The sequence below is a fragment of the Medicago sativa genome, chromosome 5, assembly GCF_051527215.1.
Source record: "Medicago sativa cultivar Bolivia chromosome 5, Bolivia_mono, whole genome shotgun sequence".
NCBI lineage: Eukaryota > Viridiplantae > Streptophyta > Magnoliopsida > Fabales > Fabaceae > Medicago > Medicago sativa.
The window spans coordinates 33,052,177-33,067,600 of NC_140753.1; the positions used below are offsets into that span (position 1 = coordinate 33,052,177).

Consider the following 15,424-nt stretch of genomic DNA (forward strand, 5'->3'; position numbering starts at 1 on the left):
AAGCTAAAGTTCATCAGGAGATGCAAGACTTAAAGCTTCAAGGGCTGTTCAATGGATTCAAACTCGTCTAAGCATTGCAGAAGACTGGAAATGTAAAGCAACAGTCATTTTGAGAGGATTTGAAGGCATTGGATGCTTATCTTCAAAAAGCGTTGACAAAGTACAATTGTACGAAGTGTACAACCACTACTTCCACTACTCTGTGTTTGTCTCTGCTACAAGACAAGAAAAACAGCTCTGCCTGCAACGATGTTCCTTCATAATGGGAATGGATTTGAAATTGATCCTTCATAGGACAACTACGATATCAGGAAAAAGATTATTGGTGATTGATCAAAGCTTCAAACGACTCTTTTTGATGTGCTGGCAATTTTATAACGTCTCTTTCACACCTCTTTATAAAGGAGTGAAGACTTAGAGATTGGCAAGGACTCAACAACAATTTACAAGTACCAAAACTCTGCTGAAATTGTTCTGCATTCAAAGTTCACTTAGAATTTCTGTTTCAAAGTTCATATCTTAGAAATTCTAGAGTCTTAAGAGTCTATATCTGATTTGTATTGTGAACACCACTGATTTTATATCAAGTGTTCAACCTCAAACATTTTTCTTTGTAATTCTATTTGATTAGAAGTCTCTTGCAGTTGTGCTTGAGCATTAAAAGTCTCTTGATTGTGTTCAGGAGCATAGGAAGTCTCTTGCAGTTGTGCTTGAGCATTTGAAGTCTCTTGCTAGTTGTAGCAATGAGCAGTTGTAATCAGATATTACATTATAGTGAACTCTCCTTGGAAGTGCAAGGGGGACATGACTACTTCCGGTTTGTGGAAGGAACCTGTATAATTGCTTTGTGTCTTTCTTCTTCTTTTTCTCTCTGTTTTTATCCGCTGCATTCATATTCTGATTATCACTTCAGAAGTTGTCTCACCTAGCTTCTGACCAGTGTGTTCAGTTTAGGAGAAACGAAGAATTTTTAAAAAACACAATTCAACCTCCCTTCTTGTGTTTTTCTCACCTTCAATTGATATCTAGAGCCTTGGTCTATTGTCTTGACACTTAACAGTGTAACAGAAAAAGATATGAGAAAAACATGTCTGGTGAATCCTCTAATGCTGGACCTGCGCACAACAATGTTGTTCCATATGATTATGGTGACAAGAAGTCTAACTTTGGAAAGATTCCTAAGTTCAATGGAGATCCTGAAGAATTTTCTTGGTGGAAAACCAACTTCTACAGCTATGTCACGGGTTTAGATGAAGAACTATGGGACATACTTGAAGATGGTGTTGGTGACTTGGTCCTTGATGAAGAAGGAGCTGCTGTTGATAGAAAGAAACATACTCCTGCTTTGAAGAAACTCTACAAGAAGCATCATATTATCAGAGGAACACTTGTCACTGCTATACCTAAAGCAGAGTACATGAAGATGAGTGACAAATCCACTGCTAAAGCTATGTTTGCTTCTCTTTGTTCTAACTATGAAGGCAGCAAGAAGGTCAAAGAAGCAAAAGCTCTTATGCTTGTTCATCAGTATGAGTTGTTCAAGATGAAGGATGATGAAACTATTGAGGAGATGTACTCAAGGTTTCAAACCCTAGTCTCTGGACTACAAATACTGAAGAAGAGTTATGTTACTTCTGATCATGTTAGCAAGATACTAAGAAGCTTGCCTGCTAGATGGAGACCTAAGGTTACTGCTATTGAGGAAGCTAAAGATTTAAACACTTTAAGTGTTGAAGATCTTGTCAGCTCTCTCAAAGTTCATGAGATTAGTCTTAATGAACATGAGCCTACTAAGAAGAGTAAATCTATTGCTCTACCATCTAAAGGGAAGTCATCAAAAGCTCTTAAAGTTATTAAATCTGAAGATGAGTCACCTGATGGAGACTCTGATGAAGATCCAACTGAGAAGATGGCTATGCTCTCCAACAAGCTTGAGTATCTGGCAAGGAAGAACATGAAGTTTCTGAGTAAGAGAGGTGGCTACAAGAGCTCTAAGAAAGAAGATCAGAAGGGATGCTTCAATTGTAAGAAGCCTGGACACTTCATTGCTGATTGCCCTAATCTTCAGAAGGAGAAATCAAAGGATAAGTCAAAGAAATCAAGTTTCAACACAAGGAAATTCAGAAAGCAGATTAAGAAGAGTTTAATGGCAACCTAGGAAGATTTAGACAGTGAATCTGGGTCTGAAAAGGAAGAAGCTGAAGAAGATGCCAAGGTAACTATGGGGTTAGTGGCTACTTAGACTTCAGAAGCAGATCCTGACTCAGACTCTGAAGATGAAAATGAGGTATATTCTAAAATTCCTAGAGAAGAACTTATTGAGTCACTTAAAAAACTCCTTACACATTTTGAACTAAGAACCAATGAGTTGAAAGATTTAAAAGAAAAATATGTTGATTGAATGAAACAACAAGAATCAACTCTATTGGATCTGAAAGCTTCTGAAGAAGGACTTAGAGGCTTTGACTTCATTTGTAAAACCTATGAAGAGAAGCTAAAGTATCTTTGTCAGAAGCTACAAGAAAAGTGTAATGGAAAGTCTTTAAGTAAGCATGAAATTGCTCTTGAGGATTTTATTATATCTGGTATTGACAGAAGCAAAGTTGCTTCAATGATTTACATCATTTACAGAAACAATGGCAAAGGGATTGGATTTTCAGAAGGGGAACCTAATGAAATCAGTCTCAAAGCATGTTGTGAATGCATCAAGGAAGGATTGAAAACCTTCTTTGTACCTGAAGGTGCTAAATTGGAAACTGTTGTTCAATTAGAACCTGAAGCTTCTAGCTCTAAGGCTAAGATTACTTCAAAGCCAAAGAACTCTAAGCCAAAGGCAATGATGAAATCTGATTCTAAGACTTCAAAGATCAGGATTCTAAAGAGATCAGAACCTGTTCCTCAAAGTCTATTGAAACCTGAATCTGAGGTCCTGAAGTCTAAGTTTCAGAAGAAGACAGTTACTGCTCCTGGGGAATCAAAACCAAAGGGTGTTAAACCTAAGGTAATGGTTAACCAGAAGCTACCAAGCTTACAACACAAGGTACAAGAAGTGAAGAGTAAAACTTCTAGTACTAACCTGAAAGGACCCATAAAACAATGGGTACCTAAATCTGAAAATGTCAATACTGCAGATATGTCTAAGAGCAAAGGAAAAGCAAAAATCATGGTACCTAGACAGCGGTTGCTCAAGGCATATGACAGGAGAGAAGTCTATATTCCTCATCCTCACAATGAAAGAAACAGGAAGTGTGAAATTTGGAGGCAACCAGCCTGGCAAGATCATTGGTACAGGAACTATTGGTAACTCCTCTATCTCAATTAATAATGTGTGGTTGGTAGATGGTCTTGAACATAACCTATTGAGTATCAGTCAGTTTTGTGACAATGGTTATGATGTGATGTTTGAAAAGACCATTGCACAGTAATCAACAAGGAAAACAAATCCATTGTATTCAAGGGAAAGAGGATGGAGAATGTCTATAAAATTAACTTCTCTGTACTGGTTGACCAGTAGGTAATTTGCCTTCTGTCAATGAATGATAAGAAATGGATGTGGCACAGAAGGTTGGGACATGCTAACTGGAGATTAATCTCTAAGCTTAGTAAGTTACTACTTATCAAAGGCCTACAAGACATTGACTATCATTCAGATGCACTTTGTGGTGCATGCCAGAAGGGGAAGATTGTGGAATCATCTTTTAAAACATAAGACATTGTTTCAACCTCCAGACCCTTAGAATTACTTCACATTGACTTATTTGGACCAGTTAGCACTGCATCCTTATATGGAAGTAAATATGGATTAGTTATTATTGATGATTACAGCAGATGGACTGGGGTAAAATTCCTGAAAAGCAGGGATAATGCTTATGATGTATTCAGTAACTTCTACACTCAAATACAGTCTGAAAAAGAAATGAAAATTTTAAAAGTAAGAAGTGATCATGGTGGAGAATTTGAAAATGAGCGATTTGAAAACTTTTGTGAAAAACTTGGAATTGTCCATGAATTCTCTTCTCCTAGAACACCACAACAAAATGGGGTTGTAGAGAGCAAGAATAGAACTTTACAAGAAATGGCTAGAACCATGATTCATGAAAACAATTTGGCTAAACATTTCTGGGCAGAAGCAGTGAATACAACATGTTATGTTCAAAATAGAATCTATATCAGACCTATATTGGAGAAAACAACATATGAACTCATTAAGGGAAGAAGACCCAATATCTCTTACTTTCATCAATTTGGATGTACATGTTACATTCTAATTAACAAGCTCTACCTAAAGAAATTTGATGCCAATGTCCAAAGAGGAATCTTTTTAGGTTATTCTGAAAGGTCAAAGGCATACAGAGTGTATAATTCAGAAACACTTTGTGTTGAAGAATCAATGCACGTTAAATTTGAAGACAAGGAGCCTAAAAGTAAAACTCCAGAGCAAGATGAGAGTATTGCAGAGATACAGGTTCCTGAAGATACTCCAGAACCTGATCAGATAGCTGAATTTGAAGACAGTCCAGAAGCTGAACCTACCTCAGAAGCACAAGATAAAGTTGCTTATGATGAAGCTTAAGATGGCTCTCAACAAGCTACTCAAGCCAGGAACTCATTTAAGTACAAGTCTTCACATCCTGAGGTTCAAATCATTGGAAACAAAGAAAGTCATAGAAGAAGAAGATCATACTTCAGACAAGAAGAGTCAATGATAGGACTGTTATCAGTGATTGAACCTGCTACAGTTGATGAAGCACTTTCAGATGATGGATGGATACTAGCTATGCAAGAAGAGCTTAATCAGTTTCAAAGGAATGATGTGTGGGATCTGGTACCCAAACCTCAGCATAAGAACATTATTGGAACAAAATGGGTATTCAGAAACAAGTTGAATGAACAAGGTGAAGTAATCAGAAACAAAGCAAGACTTGTTGCACAAGGTTACAGTCAACAAGAAGACATTGATTATACTAAAACATTTGATCCAGTTGCAAGATTGGAAGCAATCGGGTTACTTCTGTCATATGCAGTTAATCATGGCATAAGATTATATCAAATGGATGTCAAGAGTGCATTTCTTAATGGAGTCATTGAAGAAGAAGTGTTTGTCAAACAACCTCATGTGTTTGAGGATCTTAAGCATCCTGACCATGTCTACAAACTTAAGAAATCATTATATGGCTTGAAACAAGCTCCCAGAGCTTGGTATGATAGACTAAGTAATTTCTTGATCAAAAATGATTTTAAAAAAGGTCAAGTTGACACAGCACTCTTCAGAAGGACTCTTGAGAAAGACATTCTTGTTGTGCGGATATATGTTGATGATATAATATTTGGTTCTACTAATGCATCTCTTTGCAAGGAATTCTCTAAGTTAATGCAGAATGAATTTGAAATGAGCATGATGGGAGAGCTGAAGTTCTTCCTTGGAATTCAAATCAATCAAAGCAAAGATGGATTATATGTTCATAAAAAAAAAATACACTAAGGAGCTTCAAAAGTAGTTCAAGCTGGAAGATTGTAAAGTGAACACTCCAATGCATCCAACCTGCACCTTAAGCAAAGAAGATACAGGAACAAAAGTAGATCAGAAGTTGTACAGAGGTATGATTGGTTCTCTGTTATACCTCACTGCATCTAGGCCAGATATTTTATTAAGTGTATGCCTGTGTGCAAGATTCCAATCAAATCCTAGAGAATCTCATTTAACTGATGTTAAGAGAATCTTTAGGTATCTGAAAGGAACAACTAATCTTGGACTCCTTTACAGGAAATCCTTAGATTATCAGTTGGTTGGATTTTGTGATGCTGATTATGCTGGTGATAGGAATGAAAGAAAGTCAACCTGTGGCAATTGTCAATTTCTGGGTGATAATTTGATATCCTGGGCTAGCATAAGACAAGCAACTATTGTTATGTCTACAGCAGAAGCAACATATATCTCAGCTGCAAGTTGTTGTACACAACTACTTTGGAAGAAACATCAGTTGGAAGATTATCAGATAAATGTTAATAGTATTCCTATTTATTGTGATAATATTGGTGTTATTTGTTTGTCAAAGAATCCAATTCTACATTCAAGAGCCAAGCATATTGAAATCAAACACCACTTTATCAGAGACTACGTTCAAAAAGGAATTTTAGATATACAATTCATTGATACTGAGCATCAATGGGCTGATATATTTACTAAGCCTTTAACTGTGGAAAGATTTGATTTTATAAAGAAAAATTTGAACATGCACTTTGTGTCTGATTGAAATTTGCTTGCTCCTGAATAGGAATTTAGGTCCTGAAGTCTGTCCAGAAGCTATGGTCCATCAGAAGCTCTTTATTGTGGTTCTGAGGAAAATGTGCTTCTGAAGATGACGCCAGCATATGAAGTCCAGAGGCTGGATTTTGTGCTTCTAAATATCAGAGTTAGTGGAAACGCTGGAAGTTACTTTTGCTGGCACCTGGCCCACTAACTTGGCAGTTACTCTAAGAACTTCTGACGTGGCTTATGTGTACGGTTGTATAACGTAAGAGGGCAATGATGATTTAAGCTTTGAAAATACTATCACGTGCCCCCTATGTCATTAATGTTGTGTTTGTTTGTCCCATTTTCTGAATTGCAAACGTTTTACTAAAAACACTTAGACAATTCACACATTACTCACTTCACAACAAACACTTTCTATTCTCAACCTTTCTTTGCGAAGCAAACTTTTTCTCTACAAATCAAAACCTAGAACCCTAAAATCTTCATCATCATCAATGGCATCATCAAGCTCTGTTCCTGGATCAAGCATGCAACAAGAAGAAGTTCCAGAATCATCTTCACAAGATAAACCTGCTTACGAAATTAAAGGAAGGACCATGTCCTTACAAGAATGGGAACTGAGGATTCAAACGGAGAATCTAGTTGACTTCAACTCTCTCGCTTATCATGGGTGTGATATCAGAAGCTATTATGAAGCACAAGGGCTAATGCCATATTTTGATATGTTGAATGGACCAACATACAAAACCGTTGTAAGGCACTTCTGAGTAAGAGCCTCTTTGTACGATAAGGCTGCTTCAGAGATTGAAGAAAAAGAGAAGATTTTGCTTGACCCTACCTTGAAAGGGAAGACAAGAGAGGAAATGGGGCTGGAACCATTCAGATGCACAGAGATTAGATCAAGCATCATGGGGATTCCGGTATTTATCTCAGAATGGGCTATAGCATCTGTTCTCAGAAGAGATGCATCTGGTAAATATTCAGGATTAGAGATACCTAATCACAAGACAAGTCCTTGGAATGAGATTGTCAACATGTCCATATTCAACTCCAAGACGCCAGGAAAGTATGCTGAATTGAGCATGGAAAAGAAACTGCTTCTGAAGATTCAGAATGAGAACCTGCTACCAAAAGGTGGTGGCAGTGATCAACCTTCATTGGGACGTAGAGTTTTCCTTCACCACTTCATCAACCAGGAAAAGGTCAATGTACCCTAGTACATATTCAAACATATGATCAAGGAACTAAGGGAAAGTCAACTGAAAAACAGGTGTTGGGTTCCTTATGGGAGGTTGATATCAGAAATCTTTCATCAAGGAGGGATTCTGAAGGCTCTCAGTGCTGTCAACTTCTTCACTGACAAGCAACTTGAAACTGAGACAGGGAAGGTAATCAATGGCAAGACTCTCAGGAACATGTCTTTGATTCCGAAGGATGCCTTCAACAAGCTCAGCATTGACATCAGTGAGTCTAGAGCTAAGTCAAATCTTTTGGAAGATTTTCCTCCCATCTACAAGAAAGACCCCATTGATGTTCAAATGCACTTCATCACAGACCATTTTCAAACATATGGTCAAGTCATCAGGCTGGAAGATGTGCCAGAGGAAATGTATGGTGGTGCTCTGCCTGTGGCCAAGAGCAGAAAGTCTAAGAGGAAGACTACCTCCAAAGAAGAGTACTTGGAAGAGGAGCAACCTTCCAAGAAGACTAAGAAGGAGAAAGCCTCTGGTTAACTGAAGATTGGTGGTCCTAGTCTACCAACAATTGAAGAAGAGGTTCAGGACCTGAACACTGATGTGGTCCTGAACAAAAGAACTAGGAGTGGCAAAGTTGCTGTTTCTTCACAAGGTGCTCCTGAACAACATCCAATTCCCAAGAAGAAGAGGAAGACTGTGGTCAGGAAGTTGAAAGAGTCAGCTTATGTCCAAGCAGAAGAAGAACAGATTGAAACCACTGAATTGGTTACTAGAGAGCTGAAGAAGAAGAAGATGGAAGATGCTGCTGCACTTGAAAAGATTAGAGAACTTGCAAGAGAAATTGAAGTTTCTACTTCAAGTATAGCAAAGGAAGATGCTGGTGTTGTGGCACAACAGTTGGTACAAGTTACTGAAGACTTGCAGAATTTGGCAACTTCAGAAGCTGGTAATATGCTTATGATAGTGAAGGCTGGTGGAGAAGCTCAGGAGGTCATTGTTGCTGGTTCAGATGCTGCTCCAGAAGCTACTACAGGTAATCCTGACACTTCTCATACTCACAATGTCATAGTAGAATCTGATTCAACCCAATCATCATCCTGCCAATTCCCATCCTCATCATCATCCTCTGACATAGACAATGTACCTTTAGGCAAACTTTACCCATCCACTTAAAAAGGCCATTCATCATCAACCAAAATCCACAAAAAGCCTGCTGACAACACTCCACATGAACCTGTTAGATCTGACATAGATGAAAGAATCATTGGCTTGTCTCAAAGGAAAGAAGACTTCTGTAATAGATTTTCAGTTAATAATCCATTGAAACCACCAATGATTCAACCTCTGAAAGTTGTTCCTACTGATGCAGAGTTCACAGATAAACACATAGGTTCTGAGTCATCCAATCCTAATGCCTCATCATCATTTCAACCACAAATAATCAAACCACTTAATATAGTTGATCCTGATGTAACTATTGAGTCATCATCATCTCAATCTCCTTCAACCAACCAAACTCAAGAAACAAATGTCCTAGACAATCTGGTTAGTCACTACTCTGGTGAACTACCAGAGGTTAGGCAAAACTCAGAGAAAGCCTCTGAAGTAGTTTCTATGGAAATTGCCTCAGAAAGCCCCCAACATCAATCACCAAATCAACAAATGACCACAACAACTAGCCCTGCACATGTTCCTACACCTGAACATGTTGCTCTTGAACATATTGTTCCTAAGCAACTTGTTTCTGAGCAGAATGAACCTGAACAAACAATTCCTGATCCATCTTTATCATTTGCTATCCCATTACCTGAAACTATCAATGAATCTGACTTCATGACCACATCAGATGTTCCTGATGTTGAGATTGAACAATCATCTTCAACTAAGATTGAAAAGTCTGTTCCTGATACACCCTCAACCAGCAACACTCAAACTTCAAATTCCATAAGCAACCAACCTTCATCATCTCATCTAGCCATTGTACCTGCTTCCCCTCCCAAGCCTACAAAAATACTCTCACCACCAACCATATTTCTAGATTCTACTCTATTACAGGATGTGTGTGAGAATATAGGTCAGGAGCTGATCAAGCTGATTTAAACAAGGGAAAATCTTATCTACAAGGAAAGCTATGAGCATCAGTGGAAAAGATTTAAAGATAGAGTTGACTTTGTCCTGTCTGCTCTCCAGAGAACCTGTCTAGATATACAAGACTCAGCTCAACAAAAGCTTCAGGTCTGGTTAAAAGGAGTAGATGACAACCTGGAAAGAGTCAAGATTCTCAGAACTTGGGTGCAGAGTCCTCCTAGTTTGAAAGGAAGAGAGGTTACAGACTTCATTCCATCTGGTGTACATCCTAAGGACCTGGACTTAAGTTTCTTGAAGAATGTCAACTTCAAATCAGCATCTAGCAGTCTGGATTTAGTGCAAAGGAATGATGCATTAGAATCTGAGAACAGGAAGCTGAAGAAAGAGCTTCTGGAACAAAAGCTACTCTTGCTGGAATATAAGTCAACTACTGAAGCTAAGCTTGAGGAAGCTAGAGTCAGAGAGGAGAATCTGATTAAGAGCAAATGAGGAATTCAAGGCTGAAATGAAGCTACAACAAGAAAAGACCAACTTGATGCTGCAACAGATGATGGAAATGCTAAACAAACAAGCCAACTCTTAGTTGCACACACCATTTAGCTTGTTTAGTCTTCGTTGAAATTTTCTTGCTTAGCATCTTTTGGATTTTATTATGCTTCTGACTTGAGTTTTTGCTTCTGAACAAATTTCTTGCTTCTGATCAATATTATTGCTTCTGATCAATTATTTTGCTCTGATATACTCCTCATATTTATGCTCTGATATATATATTTGCATGTGTGCTCTGATATAGTTATGTGTTTTATGCTCTGATTATAGAATTGTTTTTTCTCACTATCTTTTTCTTACTTCTTTCTTTTTGTCTTTAGTTTTTAAACTTTTTGTTGATGACAAAAGGGGGAGTAGTATGTATAGTATTTATAGGCTCTGAGCCCCATTAATTTAATTTTTAATCATTTTAAATTAATAGGACCAACGTCTTATCTTTTAGTCTATTTAATGTGAGAATATTTTGAGTGTTATTGCGCTTTTAAATGATGAATTTAATTAACATGGATAGAACTCAGGGGGAGCTTGCAAACCTCAAACCCTTACAGTCAACTTGTTAATTAGATTAACAACAATTGCACATTTTAAATACTATTGTATGTCATCATCAAAAAGGGGGAAATTGTCGGAACAAAATGTGTTTAACAATAAACCTTTGAGAGTTTTGATGATAACAAGGTATTAAAAAATTGTCAATTGGACTAACTAATACTTGTTCAAGTGTACATGAACATAGACAAAATTTTACATCTTAAATAGGTTCTGGATGAACAAAAGAGAGCTAAAGTATCAACAAAAAGGAAGCTTAAACCGTCTGAAGAGAAGTGCTCCTGACGTCAAAAGTGCTACTGAAGACAATGTGATCCTGAAGTGATGACGTCATCAGAAGCTTAAGTTCATCAGAAGCATCTCATCAGAAGCTGAATTTCATCAGGAGATGGAAGACTTAAAGCTTCAAGGGCTGTTCAATGGATTCAAACTCGTCTAAGCATTGCAGAAGACTGGAAATGTAAAGCAACGGTCATTTTGAAAGGATTTGAAGGCATTGGATGCTTATCTTCAAAAAGCGTTGATAAAGTACAATTATACGAAGTGTACAACCACTACCTCCACTACTCTGTGTTTGTCTCTGCTACAAGACAAGAAAAACAGCTCTGCCTGCAATGATGTTCCTTCACAATGGGAATGGATTTGAAATTGATCCTTCATAGGACAACTACCATATCATGCAAAAGATCATTGGTGATTGATCAAAGCTTCAAACGACTCTTTTTGATGTGCTGGCAATTTTACAACGTCTCTTTCACACCTCTATATAAAGGAGTGAAGACTTAGAGATTGGCAAGGACTCAACAACAATTTACAAGTGCCAAAACTCTGCTGAAATTGTTCTGCATTCAAAGTTCACTTAGAATTTCTGTTTCAAAGTTCATATCTTAGAAATTCTAGAGTCTTAAGAGTCTGTATCTGATTTGTATTGTGAACACCACTGATTGTATATCAAGTGTTCAACCTCAAACATTTTTCTTTGTAATTCTGTTTGATTAGAAGTCTCTTGCAGTTGTGCTTGAGCTTTAGAAGTCTCTTGATTGTGTTCAGGAGCATAGGAAGTCTCTTGCAGTTATGCTTGAGCATTTGAAGTCTCTTGCTAGTTGTAGCAGTGAGCAGTTGTAATCAGATATTACATTATAGTGAACTCTCCTTGGAAGTGCAAGGGGGACAAGACTACTTCCGGATTATGGAAGGAACCTGTATAATTGATTTGTGTTTTTCTTCTCTCTCTCTCTCTCTCTCTCTCTCTCTCTCTCTCTCTCTCTCTCTCTCTCTGTGTGTGTGTGTTTTTATCCGCTGCAAGTTAGTTCTGAACATCACTTCAGAAGCAGTACTCTATCTGCTTCTGACCAAGTGTTTTCAGCTTAGGAGAAAACGAAGAAAAAGTTAACACAATTCAACCCCCCATTCTTGTGTTTTTCTCACCTTGACAAGTCTCATATTTTTATTATCAAGTTAAAATGAACTCACTTTTTAAGAAATGGAAATAGAAAATATTTTCGTAAATACAAACGGGTCCATGTTGTGTTTCTCCAACAATGTGTTTTGATAGTTTGTAAGTTTCATGTGTATAGAACGGTGGGCCCTAATTAGGCATGATAGCAAAACCCGTATCCGCGGGTAACTGCTTGAACCAAATCTAATTTAACAGGTTTTTCCTCTTTGATTGTGTTTTAATACGAGTTTGGATTTTTCCTAATTTTCAAACACAGTCACGGGATGAGTAACATGGATGTAGGTAACTTCCCCGAACCCACACCCAAATTCGTCTCAAATGTAAAAAATTACTTTCTTACCCATTTTACATAAATAGAAACCCAAACCTAAACCATTTTATAACATGGTACCTTTTCAGAGCCAGGAGGTCTAACCAATTGTGTGGGATTTTGATTCCTATAAGAAAATTTTGGATGGTGTCTCCATCCTGTGTTAGAGCTTTTGAAGTAGGGATTACTCCTTTGGGTAACACAGTTAATAATTCATTTGGGCAAAATTGTCTAGACAATGACCTACGATTCGGCAAAGTTCATAATTTTTCTATAGGTATTTTTTTAATCCTCTTTATTTCTTGGTTGAATTAAACACAAGTAATTATCAATTATGAGATTAGGGTTATATTTAAGTGATAATTCCATAGGATTGTTATGTTCCTTCAACTGTCAAGTTGTACCTATTGATCACAATAAGGTTATACGCGCTCTACGAATTTAGGGTCTTCAATCCTACAAAGATTTTATGCCTATGTAAGGTTGTTAGCGTAGGGCTTTAATCTCTGAGAGGTAATTGAAACATAAAATAATTGATGTTCCTAAATTGTCATATAAAGGCTCCAACTTCATCAATGAATCTTAGAAGTATCTCACATATCTTTTCTTACCTTAGTAGTTCTACAAACAAATAGAGGTTCATCTTAAAATCCTAGCCAATTAGGGTTTAGTTACTTATGGTAACCAAAGACAAATTACAAAAGATAAAACATACTATAGAAACAAAAGTTGAGGAGAGACTTCTCCCTTGATGCTCCTAGTGTTTGCCTTCCTCTTGAACAGTTTCGTTCTAGATGAGAATTTGTGAATGAGATGAGTTGTATTTATATGTTGATTTCCAATAGGTTTTGGGTTGAAAAACTGTGCTTTTTCCTCAAAACCGTTGTCAAAAACAGAAAAAGTTCTTTTTTCTCGGAGATGCACTCCCACAAGTGTGTGTAAAAACAAGTCTTTTTAGCATGGTTTTGCACTCCTTCGGGGCGCATGGCAGCACACCTAGGGTGCACAACACTTCTTTCTTTTCTTTTGTCTTTTTTATTGCTTTATTCCTCTAAACTTGTTTTGGGACTTGAGACAGAATTTCCTCAACTTGTAATGTCTTCAGAGGCCTCTTGAATCTTCATTCACTGTCTTCTCAATTCTTCATGAGGTTTTTAGCTTTGCCGAATTACTTGATTTTGTAGTGAAATACATCAAAAACCTTTAAGAATTGCTTTGTTTAAGGTAAATAACGTAAGATAACTTGTCATCACACTCCAAGTCTCATATTTTTATTATCAAGTGAAAATGAACTCACTTTTTAAGAAATGGAAATAGAAAATCTTTTCGTAAATACAAACGGGTCCATGTTGTGTTTCTCCAACAATGTGTTTTGATAGTTTGTAAGTTTCATGTGTATAGGTCGGAGGGCCCTAATTAGGCATGATAGCAAAACCCGTATCCGCGGGTAACTGCTTGAACCAAACTTGATTTAACAGGTTTTTCCTCTTTGATTGTGTTTCGATATGAGTTTGGATTTTTCCTAATTTTAAAACACAGTCACTGGACGAGTAACATGGATGTAGGTAACTTCCCCGAACCCACACCCAAATTCGTCTCAAATGTAAAAAATTACTTTCTTACCCATTTTATATAAATAGAAACCCAAACTTAAACCGTTTCACTCATGTAGTCAAAGTCTTAGTCACTACCAAAAAAAGAAGCACTACAAAAAAAAAGTCTCAGTCTATTAGATGACACTCACTCTCTTTTATGAGTTCTCTCTCTTCACCTTCTACATCTCACACCCTCGACCTCTCTCTTCTTCATCACCTTAACCATCAATCACCATCATTTCTTCTCAACCGTATCACTCTCACAAATTTACAACGTGAAATGCTATCGGTCTTGTCATCATCTTCACTCTCTTTGTCACCAGCATCTTGAGGATTATTTTTGATGATTTATGTTTGATTTTGCTTTGGGTTATTTTTTATTTTATTTTGGTTTATCCCAAATCAGAAACTTTCATTGTCCTTAATTATTTTTCAATCCATTCTACAATGAAATCATATGTATTTTGGTTTGGTAATTTTGGTTATTTGGTTTGATAATTGTCATGTTATAAAAAGTGTTAGTGATATTTAAAGGAGCAACCGAATCATTCGGTCTATGAAATATTAAAGTGAGCATATTGTTAGATAATGCATTACAACATTATGTCCGGGGTTGAAAAAAGTTCTTTTTTTTATTAATTTTTTTTATTTACTGTGGGGATGGACATGGGATACCCGGATCCATCGAAAACAGAGATAAGATTTCATTTCTCATTCGCGTTGGACATGAATAGATTAAGAGGTAAGCATATATGAATCAAAGATAAAGATGAAGAGGGTAAAACTTATCCCAACCCATCCTTGTTGCCATGCCTACCCCTAATACTTTAGCAATAATATTATTTATATCTATACTATATATAAAGAAAACTACCCCTTTCGGCATTACTTTTGAGCTGAATTTTTCTTTCCAAAAATATCCTTAATTTTCAATACAAATAACACATGTAACAAATATATAAGAATAAATTTAAATATGAAACAAATGTAACAAACGTAAGCAAAAAATAATGTTAAAGATTAGACTTTAATCTATACTATATATAAAGAAAACTATCCCTTTCAACACTGCTTTTGGGCTGGATTTTTCTTTCCAAATATACCCTTAATTTTCAATACAAATAACACATGTAACAAATAGTCTATACTATATATAAAGAAAACTACCCTTTTCAGCACTGCTTTTGGGCTGGATTTTTCTTTCTAAATATACCCTTAATTTTCAATATAAATAACACATGTAACAAATAGTCTATACTATATATAAAGAAAACTACCCCTTTCAGCACTACTTTTGGGCTGAATTTTTCTTTCCAAAAATACCCTTAGTTTTCAATACAAATAACACATGTAACAAATAGATAGGAATAAAATTAAATATTGAAACAAATGTAACAAACGTGAGGAAAAAATAATGTTAAA

At 36.6% G+C, this 15,424-nt stretch overlaps 1 pseudogene; it reads left to right on the top strand.

Moving 5' to 3' along the window:
- The first annotated feature begins 1,087 nt into the window (after positions 1-1,087).
- Positions 1,088-10,029, top strand: LOC146921895 (uncharacterized; annotated as a pseudogene).
- The last annotated feature ends 5,395 nt before the right edge of the window (positions 10,030-15,424 follow it).